Genomic DNA, 24,835 nt, shown 5'->3' on the forward strand with positions numbered 1-24,835 from the left:
CAAATGAATATTCGTTTGTTCAAGCACCATTTCTTTAATTATGATGCCTTTATCATTGAAATACCTGGTACCTTTGTCTAAAATCCATTGACCTAAAATCAGCACATATCCGTTAGCACAATATCTATTGCATTACCTGATACCTTTGTCTAAAATCCATTGTATATGTGCTGATCTGTTTCTGAACACTTAATTATGTTTTGTTGACCTATCCTGCCAACATCACACAGTCTTTATCACTCTATTACTAGTAGTAAATTGTAAAAATCACAGGATACGTCTGCCAACTTTGTTTATCATTCGATTTTACTTTCTTGGTTAACTTTATTGCCACATAAATTTTAGCCTCATTTGATGATTGCTACAAGAAAACCTACTGATATTTTGACTGAGATTATTTTAAAGCTAAAAACCTATTGGGAGATAATTGACTTCTTAAAAATATTTAGTGTTTTTGATCCATGAATGCGGCATATTTCTTTACTTACTTAGGTCTTAATTAATTTTCCTTCGTAATTCTGTGTAGCCTTTAGTGTACAGACCTTGTTTTATATGCTTGGTACCCACACCTCCTCCCCCAGTGTTTAAAGATTAATAAAATGAGAAGATATCAGCAAAGGGATCTGAGAAGGAGCAGATAGTAAAAGAGAAGAAAATTTAAGAAATTAAGCAAAAGCAGTGCTTAAAGGAGGAGTACTTGGTAAACTGTATTACGTGTGACTGATACAACAAGTTAAAATTAGGACTGAGTTGACCATTGTATTATTCTATGAATAATTTAGTATTGACTATGACAAGAAACCCTTATGTGGAACAGTGGGGACAAAAGACTATCAAACTGGATTCAAGATAAAATGAGAAAAGATGAATGGAGACAATAAGCACAGAGAATTCCTTCAAAGTGTTTTACTATAAACAGAAGCAAGGAAATGCAGTAGTAGACAGAGGAAGACGTGATGTTAAAGGGGTGCTGATTTTTAAAATGGGCCAACTAGCAGCAAATCTCTATGTTACAATACTACAGAAGGTAGGGAGAGTTGATGATTCCACAGAGAGAGACAAGTGGGTAGAATGGTCCCTTGAGTAGAAGACTATCTAAAGCACAAGTGGCTGGCTTGGTTTAAGGAGGCAGCACGGTTCACCCCAAGTAACAAGATGAAGGGAATGTCTATGGTCACAGGGGCAAGTAAGCAAGGAGCTTACTGAAGTTTTCTTCTCATTCTTATTCCTTTTTGGGTAAAATAGAAAGCACAGCAATCAGCTGTCCTTGAATATGAGTCAGAGTGTTGGAGAATTGAGTAAAGGGATATTCTTTAAATTTGAATGAATTTCTTTCCACAAAAAAAAGCCTACTACATAATGATTATTTTTCTTAAAACTCTGCAGAAAAAGTCATCCTGGCATTTTTACAAATAAAATATATTTTTATTCCCAAAGAGCAAGAAATACTCCTTTTTTTTTAAAAAAAAAAAAGAGGCAATAAAAACAGATATTCTTTCTATAAAATTATTAGTCTAGTTTGCCTTCTTATGAATTGGGAGAAACAATAGGGTAGCCCATTCTGAGTTTACCTTGTGTTAGGAAACATCATCTCCTTTCTAAAGCTTCTTATAATGTTGGTTAGACCCTGTGAAGAAATCCATAGGACATAGTCATAAAATGTAGTCATAGAAACCTTCTTGCTCATCAGATGAAAGCAAACTGAGGCCAAGAAATATCTTTTGACTTATTTCCATTTGATTTGGGGATTTCATTTTCTCAGTATCCACTTTAAGATGCTAATTTCTTTGTATGCCAACATGTAAATAAGTCCAAACTATCATTCTTTTCTCATGTTATAGTTGTTTGTATGCATTAGAGTCTCTGTGTGCATGTACGTGTAATTCCTATTACTTAGTTTTCATCCTTCAAGCAGTTAGTCCCTTCAAAACCCAATGACAAGACCCAAACATATTAAAAAGTTTAGTTGGAGAGCCCAGGGTGAAACACAAAAACATTTCTTCTTCTTACAGAGCTCTTATGCAAACACATAGACACTTGTTCTCTGACTCTGGAATTACAAATATGTTACTTGGAAAGCAGCAATACTCTTTTGGACTTGTTTGACTTCACTTTCTTTACCTGTCTTTAAGAAGCATCATACACACATTTAAAAAATACAACTTAGAAAGATTTTAGTGATAGTGCATACAGTCATTTGATTTTATTTCCCTTTTCTCTTCACCTTCACTAATAGAACGAGTTACTGGTATGCTTCAAAAAGCTTACATTTGAATACTGTCTAAATCAGTACAGACCCTTGACCAGCTTAATCTCTGCTTGCAAATGACAATGCAGTGAAACCAGACGAAGAAAAAAATTACTTCCTTTCCTATTGGAAACCTAATAAGTAGTTAGTCTGACCCAGTTTTCAATAAGAGAGATTTTCTGATGACCCGACGGAGTGACTATCTCCAGTCAAAGAAAGAGGAGGGTGAATTTAATCTTTCATGCCACTGGAATGGCAGCTGCTCTCAGCTCTCTCTGATTCTGTGAAGGTTGATGAAGATAGAGCTGGCTTTCAATGTAGAAAGAATTTTCCTTTTGAATATTCCAAACGAGAGCTTTGCACATTTGCCTCAAGAACTGATTGTCTAGGCTCCGACAGGAATGCAGCGGGAGAGGAGCGTATTTCATGCTTAAGACCAGAGAAAAGCCACGCAATACTCAGTGGATAAAAGGCTTGCAGTCCCAGCTGGGAAAAAGAGTCCCATTATCTCCCAGCTGCATAGACATTCCATACGGCTTGGTTCTGCCTGGATGCACAGCATGCCTGGCTGAAAGCTTGAAACAGAGTTCTGCAGAAAAATTGTAAAGATCCTGAGACATTTCCCTGGTAAGATCTGTAAGTACAAAATTGTGCTGTCTGCTGCAATGAGAATATTGCTGGGCAAGCTGCAGCTTTTCTTCCTTTCAATGTCTTTGTATTAGCATAACAGGTAAAAGCTGAGGTTGGGGGAGAAGTCACTGCTTTATTGATGCTGTGTTTCTATGATGCTGATGTTTAAAATGCATTTATTCCTTGTGTGGGAGAAATGTATTGAATCTGTATTCCAGAAGGTTAGGATCAAACCAGGGAAAGAAAGACTACAGGTATATTTTTCAGTGTTTCACTAGTCTTTGCTGCAGTAAAACTAATGGGCAAGACGGGATGACAGTGCTAATTCTGGGACTTTCAGATGACTACACACCCTTTCTGTAACGGCAGATGGGAAAATGTGATCGCTAAATGTTTTTTGTCTTTTTTTATTTTAATCAAAGGGATGAGGGGTGGGGTTTGCAGTTTTCACCGGATGATTTAAAAGAACGGTTATAAAGTTTCCTAGGGGAGGATTTGGTAAGGGGAGCAAAGCAAGACTGGAGGTCATATGGGCTCACCAAATTTTGTCTGGCATTTTGCTTTATACCCAGCTTCTAGATAATAGCCTCTGGAGTTTCCTTTGCCATTTACACCAGTTAAGTTTTCAGTGTTAAGGTTCTTATAATACTTTATGGAAACTTTCAGAAGTTGATGACTTGGGAACAAAACTTTTAAGAGCTCTGAGATTAGCCACGTATAACCCATTATGTTAATGGGATACTACAACATTGGGGTTTGGGGGGAAAATTGGAATTCATAGTTTTTGCTTCTCCAAATGAAAACTACTTATGTTTAAATAATCAGCATCCTGACTATGTCCTCTGAGAAACATTCACAGAATGACTAAATAGAAGTTACACTGAGAAAAAATAGAGAGAACAGTAGAATTACACAGAATCAATTTGGAAAATGAGGTATTCATAATTTTATCTACAGTGGCAATGTTTTCTGAAGATGTCTGTAAAAGAAGGAGCATATGCTGAATATTGAATTGCTTGTTTTGAGCAATTTTCATTTATCTGATGGGTTTATCATCTTTTTATTGTTGTTGAAGGTTTCACCAATTTATGTGCATTGTATTTTATAAGGAAAGAAATGTTTAAGCAGACCCTTTTTCCCCCCTCCTTCACACACATGTGTAAACATATGCGTGTTCACAAAACAAACATAAACATACAAAAATACTAACACAATTTGTGTAAAAAAACCAGAAATACAGAAGCATTTCATCTTTGATGTTTCAGTGGGGTTTTTCTTTTTCTTTTTTTTTTTTTTTTTAGCAATAGTCATGGCTGTGCAGTCCAAAGATTTCAAATATATAAATGTGGAAACTTTTATATGAAGCTTTATATGAGGTTATATAAATGCATAACTTATCACATCTTAGCAAAAAAGTCAATCATTTATAAATGACTTCATTGCATTACTTCCTTTGAATATTTGTAGTGAAGGACCAGAATATTTTTTTAGAATTTTTATGTAACTTTCCTTAATGAAAACAAATTCACTTGTTTACTTAGAAAAGGATCACATATTTCCCCTGAGTTTAGACCCCCCCCAAAAAAAGTCAATTATGTTGTGAAAAGAATATGTGGTATATTAAATTGATTGCATACTTCTGGTTTTTTTTTTTTTTTTAGTAAGTAAAAATGCTCGTTAGTATGATAGTAAATTTGTACCTTTTAAATTCTTTTATGTGAGGAGAAGGAATACAAAATATTTACTTATTTATTCACTGTTTATTTTAATAGCATATTAATTGGAATGCAGAAGTATAAGTTCTACCCATTAAAAATGACTCAAACTATACATAAAATTTCAAAAAGGAAACCCCATCACCTGTAAATAACAATCATGTAATTTGGCGACTATCATTGGAGACATACTGATGCCTAAATTCAGATAAGATGAGAGATAAATATTTTTGTAAGAATGGTTTCTTACTATACACCTTTTTAAAAATAAATAAATATTTAGATAATATAGTCATTAATAGATACTCTTCTGTAAGAATGAGATCTTATCCTACACTTAAAAAAACAGAAATATTGGCCGCGCACGGTGGCTCACACCTGTAATCCCAGCACTTTGGGAGGCCGAGGCAGGCGGATCATGAGGTCAAGAGATTGAGACCATCCTGGCCAACATGGTGAAACCCCATTTCTACTAAAAATACAAAAATTAGCTAGGCGTTTTTGCGTGTGCCTGTAGTCACAGCTACTCAGGAAGCTGAGGCAGGAGAATCGCTTGAACCTGGGAGGCGGAGCTTGCAGTGAGCAGAGATCGCGCCACTGCACTCCAGCCTGGGTGATAGAGTGAAACTCCGTCTCAACAACAACAACAACAACAACAAAACAAAACAAAAAAACCCAGAAATATTGAGTTTAATTTTTGATTTTAGATTTTAATTAAGCTGAAAAAAGAGAAGTTGAAACAACATTGAAGAAATTGTTAAATTTCAGGTATAGATTTCTTTCCAAGGGAGATATTATGTCCAGAATAATACTCTTACAGTTAAGACCGAAAATTTTGAAAATAGAAATAGTTTGAAGATTTTTTTTGGATTCACGTTTAAATAGTAAACAAACTTTTATAACAAGGCTTGTTATGACAGTTAAATGCATTTGCAATGTGATTTGTTGTCATCAACTCTACCCATACCACCTGAATTTAAACTACATCGGTTTTATATTATTGAGTACGTATATTCTGGCTGAATTCCCATGGTCTCAGTTTAAACTCATTTCAAATTTGTAAGGAATTATTCTTTATCAACAGGCTTTTACTACCCAATTCACCATTCCTGTGTTCTTTATTTTGAATTATTTTTTGGGTCGTTAGATTTCAGTAAGTAGTACCTCTCCACCAAAGAAATAGTCATAGGTGGTATAGTTTCTGTGAGTTTGCATACTTGAACATGTATTTCTTTTGCCATAGACATGCAAGATACGTTATCTTTCTTGGATCAAGCTTAATTTTTTCTTTTGGAAATGTGTAAATGTTTAAACATTTTTGGAGACCCTTCCTGTACTGAAAGTTGTGCAACATTTTTAGGTATGTCTGCAATTTCCGTCGTTGAATGTGACTTGCTTTTTTTCTGATAAATGCCTACGTGATTTTTTGGGGGTGTGTGTGTGTGTGTGTTTGTGTGTGTGTGTATGCGTGTTTGTTTTTACAGAATATTCCTGGATTTGTTACATTTTCATTAACTTTTTTTGAAGTTTGCCCCATTAATTTAAGATTCTTTTATTTCAGGATTTGTTGTACTATTTCCTTTTTGTCCCCTAACTGGGCTTGGCCAAATTGTGGTTATCTTGCTTGTTTCTTTTCTTCAGGGTCACCAATTTTGTACATGTTGTATCTCATTTGTCTACTTTCCACATCTTTCATATCCAAATTTCTTTTCAATTTTAATTGACAAGTTGGTTATCTTCTTTACTTGAGAGCCACTTGTTCTCTTCTTTGCCACTTGAATTAATAGTATAGCTTACAATAAACCTATTAAGGCACAAACTTCTGTGTTGTGATCTTGTAAATACATGTTTCCTTCTCTTAACACTCTAGCAATTTCCTCAGCTGGCAGGTCTTTTTTTTTTTTCTGGTTTCTTTTTTTTTATTATTATTATACTTTAGGTTTTAGGGTACATGTGCACAATGTGCAGGTTTGTTACATATGTATCCATGTGCCATGTTGAGCTGGCAGGTCTTTGGGCAATCTGTATCCTCCTGAAAGTAAGAGAAAAAGAGAGTACTTACGGGTTTTATCTGATGTCCCCCAAAGGTCCATGATTTTTAGCATTTGGCTACAATGGAAATGGGCTTCAAGCTGTGTTTTGGGGTTGTGTCCACTAACATTTTCATTGAAGACAGAGCGTTTTTGCTTTGCTTTTTATCCCTACCACTACCACTGCTACCTTTTATATTTCTCTTTATTGTTTCTGTGGGACAATAGAGGAAATTTAAAAATCTATTTAAGGAGTTTTAAATAGCAATCTTTCAGTTTGGAAGAATTTTTTGAATGAAAATTTTATTAGAATGTTGTTATTGTCAGTATTCATATTGAAAAGAGCTATCCTAGTTAAAACTGAGTTCATCTGCATGATGTGTTGTAGTATTAAACATTTGTTATGGTAAAGGCATAACACAGGACATAGTAGAGGAAAAAACAGAGCCATTGGGCATGCCTTCCGATAATGTCCCATATTAGTTTATATTGATGAAGTCTGTGGCCTACTTAACTATTTTGCAGTGAGTCCTAAGGTAATTTACAGAAACTTTACATCGTAGTAACATGAATCAAAATCTGTAGACTCAAATCCTTTTTGAAAGTATACTGAGTATAAAACTTATATGTATTAGGTTTACAATTAAATGAATAAATGAATGAATAAATAACTGAATTTCCCTAGATCTCAAATCCTTAAAAGAGGCAATAAAAGAGCATGATGTGTCCCGTGAAGTATTATAAAAAACTAATGATCTTACTAAAAAACAAATCGCAATTTCTCAGTGTCAATAAAATGATAATGAGAGCAAGATTCAGGAGGCAAGCTCTTGAGCTGAAGTGCCACCCATTGTAGCTTTCCTTCCCTATATCTAGCACAGAATAGCTCTGTGGTCTTCGGCAAGTTTCTAGCCTCTTTATACTTCAGTTTCCCCATTCATAGTGGAGACAATATTAGTATTGACTTTACAGTATTATCAAGAGAATTCAGCAGGTAAATATGTAAAAAATCTTGGAAGAAAGCCTGGCAATCAAGAAGCACTCTATGTGTTAGTTGTTTAGTTATTGTTATATTATTATTGCTATTATAACATTTATGTATGAGCCTTGGGATCAATTGGGTAAAAATAATATAAAACAATGAAAAGAATAAAAGTATAATTATCATCTAATCAATTGCATTGGGTATTTAGTAGAGAATTAAATTTGGAGTGTAAATCATAAGTGGATATTAAAATAGAGCTCAGGAAAAATGGTGAGAAGATACAGAGATGCTGGTCTCTGGATCCAACTAGATTAAAAATGGAAATGATATTTCTGTATACACCAAGCAATTGGACATGATCAAGAAAAAGGGTATATTTGATTTTTTTATTATAAAAGCAATGAACAGAAAAGCATGAGAACAAATCAGCCAGAATTTCTTTCTTCAAAGAAAAACATTGCAAATACTTGTACATTTCTTTTCTGTTGTTTTATGTTGTTGTTGTTGTTGTTGTTCTTTTTTTATGATAATGCCTTTATAAAGTAATGTATGCACCTGGAAACAACAACAATAAAATTTGAAATTATAGAGAAAACAATAAAATAAAAAATAAAGACCTTTCCATGATTTCCTGTCTTATTTCACAGAGATATTTTCTATAGTTTATTTTATTGTAATGTTTTCCTTCTAGCCACCATTATACATTTGAATAATATATTTGACTTCTATTGCAGAATCTATAAACTCAACATCATGTCTGCTGACTCCATTTTTTAAAAGATGGGCAGTTTTTCCTATTTTCACACTTTCACAATACAATTTTAGGTGTTACATAAGTCTGAATTCTTTTGGCAGTAATGCATATTTTTTTTTTGGTAAAGTGTGAAATTTTAAGTATTCAGGGAAGGATTAAATTTAATAATGATCAATTCCCAGCCCCAGAATTACCAGATGCTAAATTTTATTGGAGATTTAACATCTTCAGTATTCATAAAATGAAAATACTAATACAATATATGATAAGGGCCTACATTGTAACTCTACCTAGTCCATTCCTCACTCTACATTACCATGAATTGTATATTTATATATAATTTTTATATATGTATGCCTATATAAAATATTGTTTTAAAATATTATGGAAATGGTATCATATTGAAAGCATACTTATTTAACTTGTGTAACTCATTCCATATTAGACTATTTAGACTCATTCTTATAAATAAACACAGTTCGCTGGGCGCAGTGGCTCACGCCTGTAATCCCAGCACTTCGGGAGGCCAAGGTGGGCGGATCACGAGGTCAGGAAATCAAGACCATCCTGGCTAACACGGTGAAACCCTGTCTCTACTAAAAATACAAAAAATTAGCAGGACCTGTTGGTGGCGGGCGCCTGTAGTCCCAGCTACTCAGGAGGCTGAGGCAGGAGAATGGCATGAACCTGGGAGGCAGAGCTTGCAGTGAGGCAAGATTGCGCCACTGCACTCCAGCCTGGGCAACAGAGCCAGACTCCATCTCAAAAAATAATAATAAATAAATAAATAAATACAGTTCTAGGATATATTTCACCTTATGTATTTTATATTCTTATTATTCATTCCCTTATTGAGGAATATTTAATTTATTGAAAATATTCACTATTGCAATGTTCTATTATCACATACATTGAAAACTTATACACATTAAGTGAGATTTTCATTAAGAATATCAAGTCCGTGCTGCATGTCAACAATTTCATGTTTGTTATTTCTGGTCTCAGAATTCCTATATTTCAACAAATGTACTTAATTCATCCGCACCTACTATGATGTTGATGAAGTTGTGCTTATTTCTTACTTCTTATTTCATATTCAACTAAAGTGTTTTTTAGTAAACAGTCTTTTATCAGTTTGAGCAAATATTCTTTATTCATTTTTTTCAACTTTCATTAGTTAAAAATGGTATACTCCCTGTATCATATTTTAGTAAATAACTATTTTAACATAAAATGTGCTTTTACATTTTCAAATAAAGACTAAAGATAGTATATATATCTTCTTCATAAACAGGACAATGACTTGTTTAAATTTACTCTGAGATATTTCTCCCAGTGCTCATATTTGCACTATTTATTTTTAAACTGCCCCCAATATTTCTGTCAAGGTTTTTTTAGACTTATGACGTGATTTCCTGAGTTCTTTATTTACCATATTCTTGCTATTTATGTGCATCTCCTAGATTCTCTTCTTGTGCTCTGAAGACCATTTTAAGGTCATTCAAAAATTGTTTTAAACTCCCTTAAAATTTATTTGTTGAAAATCGCTTATGTTAGTCACATTCTAAAATAATACTGTATGTAGTTCGTCAGACCACTCTATGTGGATGATACTTTTCTCTCAACAATTTTTGCATATTCTGTTCCATGATCTTCTGGAATATCATTTTGCTTATGAGAGGACTGTTTACGATGTAATTATCACACCTTTGAAGAAATATTCGTCTTTTCACTCAGATGGATTTTAAGAATTTCTTTTTGTCATTGATTTCTTCAAGTTCACTGCAATGTGTGTAGTTGTGGAGTTGTTTCAAATTTATCTCGTTTAGGCCTCTGCAAGCTCCTAAATCTTTCTTCAATTCTGAAAAATTCTCAGCTATTATATATTTCAATCTTGCATCTTTTAAATCTCTTTATTTTCTCCTTCAGGAATGTTTGTTCATTATTTCTAGGCTTCTGTCTTTGATTTCTTTTCATTTCTTTCATTTTCTAGTGTTGCAGTCAGTGTAGTTTCTACTGATCTGTATTTTATACTTTTATTTTTTGAAAAAGTTTTAATTTCTATAATTTATATTGCTCTTTTAAAAATTATCCTGCTATTCTGCTTGTTCTTAATAGCTTCTCTCCCATTCTTAAGCTCTTGAAAAAATTTCAGTAAGTTTATTTTAGGTTGTGATTGTTTTACTATTTTAATTTTTAGAGTTAAATTTCTTTATTACTTTTGTCTGCTGGATTTCCCTCATGGTGGTTCATTCTTCCTGGTGCTCATAATTTTTTTATGACAAATTCCCTTCAACAGATGTTGTTTTCTGTGGAAGACCAACATTGTTTGAGTTGTGCGTGCTTTTGCATAGCATTTCATTGCTATTGCTTCTACAGTGGCTCTACAAATATCTCTGGTTCTGGACTATTTTATATGTGAATTTTTTGGCTTCAAATTATCTTACCATATAGACAGAATGAATTTGGGCCCTACAACCAAGTACAGTGCATATTCTGGGTTCTGATTGCCTTTTGGGGATTCTTTTTTCTACCACATCACTAAGTTTCTATAAGGTCAGCTATGTAATGCAAAGGATCCCTTTTTGGGAGGTTATTCCAACTTTACAATCTCCTTGCCAGTCTGAATTTCTCTCCATTTGGTGCCTCTGAGGGCTTACCTCTTTAACATTTAACTTCAGCTATATGTACTTCTTAAAGAGTTTTTATACTTATATAGCATTTATATGTGTTTGTAGTGGAAAAGAAATCCCTCTTCACGTTGCATGGTGCCATGTACTTCCCTATACTTCCATGTTTGCTGGACTTGTTCCCATCTGCTTTCCATCGTTTAGAAAGTCATCAAACTCACTTGCTCATATTTTATTTTTATCAGGTACTTTCATGGTTTCATGGAGTTATTTTGGATAGGCAAATGGAACATGTGCTAATTTTTTTCCTGGAAACATTGTCAAGTCTCAGGTATATAATCTAATAAGAAATGGTTAATGTCAATTGTGTATGTCTTTCCATTGGCTCCACAAACGTTACTGTAACAAATTAAAGTGCTTGGTTTAGTTCAATGAGAGAATATGTTAGGGAGCTCTAGAATTTAGTTAGAAAAGCAAGCCAGTGGATGTTATTAGTTTATATATTCTTTGGGAGTGGCAGCTCTATTAATTCCTTAAGTTTAATGGTGTGCAAATTCTTAAAATGTAGAGGCAATTATTCAAAAACTTTGTTAGCACAGCAATTCGAGTGACACAGTACAAGCTGAATGCTAAATGGACCATTTTTTTTAGATGATTTCTGCTGAATAAAGGTGAGAATATTGGATAGATCCTTCTAAAATCCTTTTTTAAAAGTCTTCTTTTAAGGCGAGAAGGAGAGACTCAAATAAGATATTTGGTGAAGTTTCTAGTAATTTATCACTCGTGTGTAAGAGGCCAACATGAATGAGCTCTCAAAAGAATGCAGACATTTTATTTTCAATGCCTTTTCTGCATGTTGTTTCAAAGTTTAATTTATTTGGTTTCCTACATTTGTATGTCTAATGTGGTTGTGTAAGGAGCTCTTTGTGGAGACCACTGAGCTATCTTTCTAAATAGCAGGAGTGCCATATACTTGCTGGAATAAAGCTTTTAGTGAAAGAACATGATTTTCCTCTCTGGCATCTATCAGGGTCTCCCAATCACTAACGCACAGTAAACGAAAGAGAAAGTCAGAAATCAGATGTGCTGCTAATTTTCTATCAGCAGAGTTCAGAATAAATTAAAGAATAGTCCTGCCGGGCGCAGTGGCTCACGCCTGTAATTCCAGCACTTTAGGAGGCTGAGGTGGGCGGATCACGAGGTCAGGAGATCAAGACCATCCTGACTTAACACTGTGAAACCTGTCTCTACTAAAAATACAGAAAACCAGCCGGGTGTGGTGGTGGGCGCCTGTAGTCCCAGCTACTCAGGAGGCTGAGGCAGAAGAATGGTGTGAACCCGGGAGGCGGAGCTTGCAGTGAGCCGAGATTGCGCCACTGCACTCCAGCCTGGGCAACAGAGCGAGACTTCATGTCTCAATAAAAAAAAAAGAAAATCCTCAAAGTTGTGTTGAGATGAAAAAGTTTCTGTTATACTAGACTTGATAGAACACACTTGTTTAATGTGGAACTTGAAGGTGTTTTCTAGGCATTTAATGTCGTTAGTCAATTCCTAAACATGCTCAGTTGTGAATCTGTGTTGCTGACAGGTAGAATTTTGACAGCCCTATTTATAAATTTACCACAAAAGTATATGCCGAAAATAGTTCTATTAGAATTAGCTGGTGGTTATAAAATATAGTTTTTTCAGAGCTGCCGACTTTACTTTTTTTTGTCACTTTCTGCAGACTGTGCCTATGGGGTTTGTAGACAAGAGAAGGAAGCTTTCTGTCTGCTTTCTTTAGGGCACTTAGGTGGCAAAAGCATTATTTTTACTGACTTCATTCTTATTCTGCCTTTTGTCATGCAGATGTACAGAGTGATTATGCAATAAACAGAAACAATTTTCTCATAGAAAAAGAGACACTGGAGTTTAAAGAAAAATAATCTGTTCATTATGCATAGTTCAACATAGGAAGCCAAATAGCGGTTTTTAAGAAATTACACACACAAGACACAATGCCTGAGCCAATTGCTTTTACCATTAGGGGGCTCCTTTTACTTTTGAGGCAAAAGTTATTTTTCCAAAGAAACATGGAACAAAAATTCATTTTCTGCCAGTGAAGTTTCAAGATTCACATATATCTTTAGATATCCAAAAATAATGTTAGTCTTTGAGTATTAGCCGCTGGATATTATTTTCTTTTATGATTTTTTTCTACATGAAACTGTCTTCAATTCGTACAAAAATTCTAGTTAATTCTGATTAATAATTTAACATACTAAATTACCATATTAATATTTTTATTCAACAATATATACTAGTAACAATTCCACAAATATTGGCTGAGTACTTACTGTGTAATAGAAGCTATTTTGGGCACTAGTGATGCAACTATGAACAAGACAGAGAAGAGTTCTGCTCCTGTAAAATTCACATTCTGATATGTATTCTTGAATTCAATTAACTATACATCCCTACCAAGTGGAAGGGGGGGCTAACATTGTTAATTTTAGGTCTTACCTGACAAATGAGCATTAGAAGCCATTAAATTATTTAATTCCAAGATGATTATTTTAGTAAACTTGCATAGTGAGATGCGCCAAAAAGACTAAATAAAAAGAAACATATATTTACTAAGAATAATAATCATTCCTCTATTTTTATAGAGAGTGATATATTCTGGGTTTTTTCAGAGGATTAACAAAAATAGGATCTCATATTATATACATGTTTATGGAATTTCCTAATTTCCAACTCTTTACCTGAAAGTTATTCATTTTCATCAAGTGCATAGTACTAGTGGATTTACTAAGAAGGTAAAATTTGTTCAAAATTTGCAAACTTCACTAAATTATTTAATAACCTTGGTAAATTAGTATGTATATAACAAGTGAAGGAAAATTAATAGCCAACAGAATATTGCTTAATACATTTTTCCAATTATAAAATCATATGTTTATTATACAAAATTTAGAGAAAACAAAATATGCATAGATTGTTATTCTATTACTCTGCGTATGGCATCCATTCAGTAATCTTGTATATGTGTGTACGTGTGTGTGTGTGTGTGTGCACATTTAAAATACAAAATTGAAATGAATGCATATGTTCTGCTTTATAGCTTGCTTTTATTAATTAACATCTTATAAATATTCTCAAGTATCATTAAATATTCTCCTAATGCTGAAGGATTTTTCACCAGATGGGTGTTCCCTGTTTACTCAAACCAATAACCTATTGTTAGATATTTATCTTTTACACAATTTATTCAACAATGCTATGATCATACCCTTGTACCTGAATCTTTTAATATGTGTCTGATTATTTCTTAAAAACAAATTCCTAGTAGTACAATTTCCATGTCAAATTGTGGGTTTTTAAAAATGTGAGTGTGTATATTACTAAATTGTCCTTTAGGAAGACAACTCCCTCTGTACTTTCAGGCAGGTGAATGCTCTTTGTGGCCATCCTTGTTAATACTAAATATTATTAATTGTAAATACTTTCCGATTGGATTACAAGACAAATACACAGATAATAGTATTTCAGTATTGCTCTATCTTACATTTTTTGGAAAATACATGCCTGAATGAATACTTCATGAGTGTTTGAACCATTTGTATCTGCTCATTTTGCAGAAGACAGCCTCTGTCCTTTGTTTATTCTTTTGATATTTTACATTTTTTCTTTTGCTCAGGAAGTTCATCATATATCAATGAGATAACTTGTAATTTTCACTTTTCTTCAAGTTTATAAGACATTTAACTTATTACATTTTAAGTGTGAAACCTTGAAAAATGTGAAAAATGTTTTATAAATTACTTGAACCTCGATCTTCAAATGTACACTGTGCCGCCGGCAATACCTGACCTGGCTTTCACAAACTCAGAACGGTCAGATGAAAACTGAAATAGTGTTTCTAAATGTATTTTTATAGCTATAAGTGATACACAGTTATTGTTCTAGTCTTATTAAAGATAAATCAGTGTTTGTCCCAAATTGCACGTCCGGTCATGAGCAAGTCTACAACTTAAAGTTTTCTAAATATAGGTCCAATGTTATCAACTTTTTAGCTCCAGCACCTAGCAGTGTCTGGCCTGTGGTGTGTGATCATTAAATGCCTTCTTAATGAATGTAGATTCTAAGTATACTAGAGAAACATAAATTCAAATACATCTGTGCTCATTCCAGGTATGCTATTAGAGTGTCATCTAAATCTAATGGTGAACAAAATAGCACATATTAAAATGATAATTAATGTCAAACTTCAATTTATGTGTCTGCCCTTGGCAACCGTGGTAATCCACTCCATGATGAAGCAGTCAGGAAATTTAAGTAGTTATTTATTTCATCATTATAAATTGGATTTGAGACCTTTGTTTTGGAGGTAATCTATATTGTGGGCTTTTCAGTAATTTGGTATGTTAGGAAAATTCAGGACTGCACACGGCGAACAGGGAATAGGTTTGAGGGTAAAAGGAAATTGTAATCATCCCTGAGTTAAGAAATAATTTATACGTTACAGATAGGTAAAGTATACACAAGGTGTGTGATATTTTCTTTTTCAAAAACCCTCCCAAAATGTGAGATGTATAACTTGCTTTTCCAGATAGTCAGAACAAGAAAGAACTTCTTATTTTTGGTTTAACTTGCATTTACGTTACCATAACACATTATGTTAATATTTGATGTTATTTGACTTTGGCAGAACATAATGAAATAAGGTGTTTGACTTTGCCAAAGAGAGTTTTAGGAACAAATTTGTGTTTGATTTAGATCTGAGGCCAGGTGTTCGAGACCAGCCTAGGCAACAAAGTGAGACCCCTGTCTGTAATACACACACACACACACACACACACACTCACACACACACATACAATCTGTCTCTCTCTCTCTCTCAAACTTTGGCATATTTAGTAATAAATATTAAAGCCATGAAACTAACATATTTTACTTATAGCTTAGAATAACCACATTTATTAAACAAGTTAGGACACATTACGCTACAATAACAAACCACCCCCCAAATCTTAGGAGTCTGAAACAAAGATTTCTTTGTGTACATCTGTGAGGCAACTGTCCATTATGAGAATGTCGGTGTTATAATACCATGTGAATACATGCTTCCACAATTTCAGTAAAGAGGTAGTTCTAGAGACTTTCAGTGGCAATTAAACACTTTCACCCAGAAGTGATAAATCTCACTTGAATTCACATTTCATTGGCTGAAGCAAAGCACTCAAGAGAGTGAATGAAGAAGTGAAATTCCTTATGTGCCTAGAAAGAGGGGAATAAGAAATACTGGTGAATAAAAACAGCATCTATTGCTGAGTTTGCTAATAAGAAGTTGTTTACCTGGTCCTTATCCTCACTAACAAATCAAATTCAGTTGTGTGAAGCAATCTCAATACCACAGGTAGCATTTTAGTTTAGTTTAGTTTAGTTTAGTTCTGTTTTATTGAGAGATACATTTTCAACTCTTTTTACATATTGAGCAGTAAATCAACTTTTTTTCTGCTAAAAAATTACTCAGTGGCCACCTCATCCATTAACGTTTTCCTCACTGAATGATTGATGAATTCAGTAACTATTTATCTGGATCTATCCACCACGTTTAAAACTCTGGAGTATCATGGCTTAGAGATACACACTGTCCTCATGAATCTTAGGGCATTTTGAGGAAACATACTTGAATTAAATTGCTACATAAAATATCATCTAAGTGCCCACAAAGAACAGGTACTTCAGAGGACAAAATGACCAAGTGAGGAAAGTCAGTGAAGGCTTCCATAGGGAAGTCATGAGTAGGCACCGGCTAGTTCCATGTAAGGAGAAAATGTTTACATGGAAAGAAGAGTAGATGAGGGGAGGGGACATGGCAGGAGCGAGGGACTGAGAAAACCAAGATGAAGTCCTGGAGGATGAGAGATCCAGGTGACAGAAGAGTCTAAAGAAGTACGAGAAGCTGACCAAGAGGTTTCTGCAGCCCATGCTAAGCCTTTTAATTTTGTTCTTAACAAATTAGAGGAGCTACTGGTGATTTTTGAGAATGAAGTAATACAGTCAGACCTAGGCATTGAAATAATCATCCTGTCTAGTATGTGGCAAATATCATTTTTTCTTATCCAGGTACGTGGCATCAGGCAGACAGGGAACCCAGGAAGGAAATGAATAGGCAAGGAAAAAATATGCATCTATCTGGGCTTTCTTCTGCTTTGACAAGACAAAACTTGCTTTGAATTTCACAAACTCTGAGTTTTTGTGCTTTTTTTTCCCCATAAGCCGTTTTTCATAATACTCAATTGAAACAAATGGAAACAAGTAAAACAATGTTTTGTTAATTTTTGAAGTACAAATGCAAAGTAAAAAGATTGGAAAATAGGGCCGGGTGCGGTGGCTCACGCCTGTAATGCCAGCACTTTGGGAGGCCGAGGCGGGCAGATCACGAGGTCAGGAGATCTAGACCATCCTGGCTAACATGGTGAAACCCCGTCTCTACTAAATGTACAAAAAATTAGCTGGGCGTGATGGCGGGCGCCTGTAGTCCCAGCTACTTGGGAGGCTGAGGCAGGAGAATGGCATGAACCAGGGAGACGGAGCTTGCAGTGAGCTGAGATCGTGCCACTGCACTCCAGCCTGGGCGACAGAGCGAGACTCCATCTCAAAAAAAAAAAAAGATTGGAAAATATATAAAATAATAACAGAAAAATGAAATCATATATAATACATGCTCCAAAAAATTACTCCTGAGTATTTTCCTAAATTTTATGTTTTAAGGAAAACAAAAGTTCTAATGTTTTTATTCTGAGAAAGTGTTATAAAAATAGTCTTGTATACTCAGAATAAAATATGTAATATATATAAATATACAGAATGAAATGTATGTATATTTCATTCTGAGACTTTCTGAAAATATAATATGAAAATATAAAAATTTATATATATAATAATATATTATAAAATATAATGTAATATTCTCACTGTCGTGGATAATCTCCAAACATGGCCACCAACAATTCCTCCCTTCCTTGTATATGCAGGCCACTCCTCCCTTTAAAAAGTAGTATCTATTTCCTTCTCTCTAACTGGGACCTGGCCTCATAATTTTTTTTGAACAATAGAATTGGTGGAAGTCAAGCTGTGCCAATTCTTAGCCCTTCAAAAACCAAGCAGCTTCTGCTTTCATGTTCTTGGAGCCCAAACCCTATGCAGGAAGGAAGTCAGGGTATGTACTGAAAAGAGAGGCTTATGGAATACTTGAAAGATGAAACACCACATGAAGAGAGAGACCACAAGGACTCTCCAGCCAAGAGTCTTCACCCAGGCATGCAAGGGAGGCTTCCTGGGATCCTTTGGTCCAGTTGTGAAATGGTGACACTGCCTGGATACAAAGAACAGGCCAGCGAACCCACAGAAATTTGAGAAATAATGAATCGTTGTTGTTTTAACCACTAGGTTGTGAAGTGGTTTGTTATGTAGCCTTCAATAAATAGCCACTTTTTCAGTTCTCACAAGGAAAATAAAATGCTATGCAGTGTCTTTGAGTTTTCTGTTTTGCTCCTTGCATACCCTTAATTTATTCATACTATTAAAAAGATACCCAGACATGTCTCTGAAAGTCATGTGTTGGTTAATTTTGAATTTAAAAGTCTTTAAAATTATAAACTCTGCAATCAGACCAGGCAAATGAAAAAAATATAGATGGGAAATTCTTGCTAAATTCGTTTTCACTTTGATGTGTATGATATGTGCAGAATTAGTTGGAATTAGTTGAATTTTGAACAAAGACCAATATATAAGAAATACTTGCTGATTTTGGCCTTCAAGGATAAAAATATGAAGAGCAAGGTGGGTTCACAGATATCCATGTGCTTAGAGTCAAGAACATAGCTGACTTTCTTTGATTCTTAAGAACCTTTATAAATTTCTTAAGTGATTTGTAGTACACTGTGGACTTGAGTGTTACTTTTATATCAGGTTATAAGTAATGTTGGCTAGACGTCTTTCCAATGAACTTTCCCTTTCGCTTCACATATTCTCTGGACTCATGGTTAACCAGAACAATTTAGAGGCCAAAAACGTAACCAAAATTATCACATGGATTTTTACTGCATAGTGGGATTATTTTGTTTTGCTGACATATATCATTTTGGTCAATAATAATAATAATAATAAACAACGATGAGTTACTCAAATATTAGTTGAGGGTCTTCAGAGAAATAGGATGAATAGTGCCACATTATCTATCTATCTATCTATCTATCTATCTATCTATCTATCTATCTATCTATCTGTCTATCTATCTCTAAATATATGAATTTTCCCTTTCTCCATTTTCTGTTTTATTAAGGGTCTCAATGGATTACATGATACCTACATTGGAAACGGCAATCTACTTTACTGAGTCCCCTGACTCAAATGCCAATTTTATCTGGAAACACCCTCACAGACATGTCCAAAATATTATTTAATATGGGTACCTCATAGCCTAGTCAAGTTGGCACATAAATGTAATTATCACAATGATACTAGTAAGAGAAATTCAGTTGACCTTGCTGATAAATAGGTGTTTTTCACACAAAAGCCAGAAAATGATCATAAAATATGTCATATGGTTTAAAATTATAATTGTTGAGTACCCATTTCAAAATGTTATTGTTCATTTGAAGAATAAATTTTAAATCGGTTCAATTCTATAGATAATTATGACATGACTGAATATTTATTCATGGCAAATCCAAGAGCATTCATTTGCAACTGCCATTCAAAGATGCCACTTTTTATTGCACATATTGTGAGAGGGTAAAACAAATAACCTTTCCTCCTTAAAATTAGATTGCTCATTAAATGTGTCATTAATCATATTTTAGATTCCAAAAGATCAAAATAAAATGGCTCTGAATTTTAAATTTTCCAGGGTGACAAAAGCTGAACAGTTTATTAATGTTTGACCACGCTCCAGGTGTGGTAGCTAATTTCTGAAGATGATGTTCCTCTCTGTTCAATTGCCTTTCAGCTCTCATGCTAGGTGCTAATATGTATAATTAGCATGATTTCAGAGTTGTGACCTGAACGACAGACCAATATCTGTAAGGGTTGTGGTCCAGCCAGTTTAGAATAATCCTAAATCGATACGCAATTAATTGAGCTTGCGAAGAGGTTACTGAAAGAATTTAGGTCTAAATTGGGGTTTCAAAATAAATCATCCAAAATTATTTAAGAGTATAACTCGGACCCCCCAAAAGTTACCTCCATCTGAAAGGTTTAGATTTGGAATCTCTGGTTGTTATGATAAATATAATTATAATTAAGGCTCTGGGTGTTAATATTGGTGTTATGCAGAAAATTACCCTAGTCATAGATAGCTCCCAGCATCTACATCCTGTTTTCAATTTTATTTCTAATAAAAAAATTTAACCCATTTGAGGTGACAAAATTGCCTAGAGAATGTTTTTTAACCTTGGGTAGTAATAGAATAAAATATAGAGACAATGACATATATCAAACTCATGGTATTACAAGTTGTGTATCCCTTATCCAAAATGCTTGAGACCAAAAATGTTTTAGAGTTTGAAATTTTCTGAATTTTGGAATATTTGCATATATATAATTAGATATCTTGGGGATTGGGACCCAAGGGTAAAAATAAAATTCATTTGTATTTTATATAAGCCTTATACATATAACCTGAATGCATTTCTATATGGTATTTTTAATAATTTTGAGCAGGAAACAAAGTTTTGACTACATTTTGACTGTGAAATGTCACGTGAGGTCAGGTGTGGAATTTTTCAGTTTGGAGTCCTGTTGGTGCTCAAAAAATTGTAGATCTTGAAGCGTTTCAGATTTTGGATATTGAGCTCTTGAGTGCTCAAACCGTAATATCATTAGCTATTTAGAATTAAGTTTGTATTAATTAGAATCCTTTCTACATGTTTGGTGTAAAAAGTGCTTGTTATATTTAAGACTCTAAGGAGTCTTTGCCAGATTTGATTTGTGTTTTCACTTTTAATTTTGTAAATAAATAACTGATTTTAGACTTACCCGTTTAAGTTGAAAAGTACTGTGTATAAAAATTAACTAACTTTTTAGAAAAATTTTGAAATATTTAAAAGAAGTTAAGATTTACTATTTTGTAAGGGTAAATACAAGAATTAAATGCTTAGGTTTTTCTTGTTAAGGACCTACTGTTGATTTGTCAGACTGTTCAGACACTTTAAGAGAACATAATAATTCAATTTTAGAATTACCATTTAAAATATTTAAAGCAATTGTAGTAAAGTAAGTCAAAAGTCCTGATTGTTTATATGTGTTTAGTCTGTTCAACATGAAATAATTGAATTTTAGTTGTGGCAAAAGAGAAGAAAGTTTTTCTTGTTTCAATAAGATTATAAAAAGAATAACAGACACATAAACGAAGCTAAAAATTTTAAGGGGAAAACAGTGTTTGCATTTGAAATTATAATAAATTTGATATTATGATCCCCAATGAGCATTGAGATTCTAAAGGGATTCAAGGGACTTGCCTGAGACTACAGAGCAGGAATTCACATACAGATTTTCATATACGAATCCAGTGGCTGTGGTTTCCACATTCATTCTCAAAAAATCAAGGTACCTTTTTGGAGATGCATGCAAAATTGTAGAGGAAAAGAAAGTAATATTCAGAATATAGTTTCTAATCTTTTATTGTTAATTTTCTTGTTTACAATTTACCAAGGCAAAAAAGAAACACTTTTAAAATGTCAAAATAATATAAATAAGATATTATCTACCATTGTTTTTCTATTCCCAGTTTAATAAACAAGTTTATCTGTGTGGCAATAATTTTTAACTCTAAACAGAGCCAGTAGCTCTTCTATTACTTTGGATTTTTTAAAAGATATAGTTATTTTGAGTTTGCATTCACACATATTCTAATTTAGAATACACAAAAATTTACTTTACATTATTTATTTCCTCTTAACATATTTGCAAAGATTTAGTTATATCTGGAAAAATGATATATTTTTTATTCTTCTATTTTTACCCAAGTTGTTGATGGTCTTCTGAGATCTATCTGAAAAGACAAGAAAGAGACACATACTTCTATTTATATACACACTCATACTTTATGTGTGTGTACAACCTTATTAGCTTCTTGACAAAGAAACCAAAAAGAGATTTAATTTTTAAATGCTTCTATCCATAATCTATCCTTTTATTATAATTTTTAAGTCTTTAATTATTTTTACATACCTCTTCTATATACAGGTCTTTATAGCTGGGTCCCCACTGCTGAGTCAATTTTGAACTACCTATCGATCTTGTCTTAAAATTGTTGTCTAGTTAGTGGAGTATTTATTTATCAGCTTTTCCATTATGCTTGAATATTCTAAATGGCCAAATATATATCTGACCAATGTCCTTCTTTAGGAACAGTGCTTTATGTTTTTCACATCTGATATTTGTATCAGGTGCATTCAGAAGGCAGTGAACCAAGTCCTATAAAAACAGATAGAAGAATCACTTTTAAGTATTAATGTCAGAAAAAGAGAATTGCTTTTTGATTTAGGATATGTAAATAGTCACTCTTATTAAAAGATTGACTTTAAAACATATCCAACTTTGCTAAACAATGGAAGAATCTATTCTTTTTTTGACTGAAGAAACCACAAAAAACAGGTATACCTCATGGGGAAAGTAGGTATTTTCTATATTATTGTCAAAAGACAAAAATTGCCTCTTGATTTAGGATTCCATAAACTTTTATAGAGGTGTGCATGGCTGGAAGACATCAATACCATGCATTGTTCCTTGGATGGTGGGCTAGGCACATATTCTAACCTTTGAACATTTCTAAAATAGTATCTTTCAAAGCTGGCAAATTTGGGGAAAAAGAAATTCCTTATATAGATGAAGCTTGAAGAAAGGTGATGTATGTTGCAATGGGTTTGCTAAGATTTTCACTTAATATTCAGCAGCCCTGAGAAGTTTTCTTATCTTCTACTCTGAGTCAGTATTTTGAAAACAAAATATGAGGAGCAGGTTTGACAATGTTGTCAGGATTGTGATTGAGATGAAGCTAGAACGATGTGCAGTTGAAGTCCTCCCAGGTCCTGATTCAAATCTACATCGGATTTCATGACCTCTGCTGCATTCCTCTGTTGTGAGAAGAGCAGGGACTCTTAGTCCAATGACAGAATCAACCTTACCTTTTGGTTAATTAGAAGGGGCAGTAGTAAAGAACTCGAATTTTCGAGCCAGGCACACCTGGATTTGAATACTGGTCAGATGAACCACTTACCACTTACTACATGATTGGCCAGAGACATAAACTTTGATTTCACTGGCCTCATTTTTCGTATGTGTAAAATTGAGAAATAATAGTTGTCCCACCTCATATGATTGTATGGAGGATTAAGTGAGATTAATGAATCTAAAAGTCTTAGCACAACGTCTGACATACAGCAACTAGTAGTGAATTTCAGCTAGTATAGCATTATTGAAATTATTATGAATAAGGGACTATTGTAGATGTTATACGGAAAGTGGTAGTCACCTGGGGCCATATAGTGACCGCCAATGCTATTTAGCTCGTTTCTATTGTATATGCATTATATACAGTTCAAATTAGTAATAATCACAACAAGAACAACCACCAACTGATACAGTTTCAGGCGCTTTCTTTAGTACTTTAGGCTAACATATTTAATTCTCATAAAGACCTCAAAGGATATGTGGTATCATTCACCATTTTACAGAAAAGTAAAATGAGATTCAGAGATGTAAAGTAAATTTCTCAAATAGAAAAAAACAGCTGTTAGACTGTAGAGTCAGAATTCAAAACCAGGCAGGCTTTTGCCAAAATTAATGCATTTTACTACCACATTCTTAATTCCCAAACAGAGCACCAAGCACCCTAGGATGCAACAGTGAACTCAGAGAAAGATCATAGGATGTAATTAAATATTCTGGTGAAACAGTGATGCTCAACATCTGTCAACTACTGAGTGTTAGTTTCATTTCAACACATATTATGTTTCTTCCAATATCATATATTTATTAAAGCTGGGCTTCCAGTGGATATTGTGATAAAAAGCAAATACTGTGTGAAATCAGTGTAGAACAGGAAATGAGGCTGGGCAATCTTATCCTAAGTTTTGAAAAGTTGTGCTGTGCCCAACGGAAGTATGCTTGTTATAAGTAGAAGTGGGTACTTAAGAATAAAATAAGAATGCTATTTTTTCCTCCAATATATACATATTATATTTTTAAAGCATCCTGTAAGTCATTTGAATATAATTTCTTTGAACCAAAATACTTAAAAATGAAACTATTATATAGTTATTTTGCCCTAGGGTTGCCATAAAAACGATTGATCCACTAAGGAGATCATGATACGAATAAGCTGGGGAACCTCTGAACTACATTATTCAGCTTATCAGGGAAATATGTAAAATTTAAGGATCAGTTCATCAAACCTCATTAACCACCTGTTACCTTTCAAGTACATAGAGATTCCTTTCTAAAAGAGCTCACAGCATAATAAGAAAGATAGGCACTGTATTAGTCAGGGTCCTCCAGAGAGACAGAATCAGTAAGGTATGTGTATAGATATTATGACAGAAGTTTATTGGAAAAATTGAGACTCTCGATTATGGAGACTGAAAAGTCCCAGGACAGGCCTTTTGCAAGATGGAGCCCTTGGGATGCTGGTAGCCTGGCTCAGTCTAAGTTCCAATGCCCCCAAACCAGGGAAGCCCATGGTTTAACTCTCAGTCCAAAGCCAAAAACCTGAGAACCTAGAGTGCTTCTGGTGTAACTGCAAAAGCTGGAGTTTCAGTGTCAGAGGCAGGAGACTAGTGTAGCCTAGCTCTGG

At 33.9% G+C, this 24,835-nt stretch overlaps 1 protein-coding gene across 4 annotated transcripts in view; it reads left to right on the forward strand.

The window, feature by feature from the left end:
- Nucleotides 1–2,446: 2,446 nt before the first annotated feature.
- CNTN6 (contactin 6) overlaps nucleotides 2,447–24,835 on the forward strand; it is a 356,073-nt gene continuing 333,684 nt past the window's right edge. For 2 of the 4 annotated variants that reach the window (XM_032149519.2, XM_058437172.1), the window contains exon 1: nucleotides 2,447–2,884. The gene's annotated coding sequence lies outside the window, so the exon portion shown is untranslated. Of the gene's footprint in view, nucleotides 2,885–2,961; nucleotides 2,979–24,835 lie in introns of those variants that run through there. The other 2 variants (XM_032149518.2, XM_058437173.1) reach the window with 2 other exon arrangements.

The sequence above is a fragment of the Hylobates moloch genome, unplaced genomic scaffold (genome assembly GCF_009828535.3).
Source record: "Hylobates moloch isolate HMO894 unplaced genomic scaffold, HMol_V3 SCAFFOLD_4, whole genome shotgun sequence".
NCBI classification, from domain to species: domain Eukaryota; kingdom Metazoa; phylum Chordata; class Mammalia; order Primates; family Hylobatidae; genus Hylobates; species Hylobates moloch.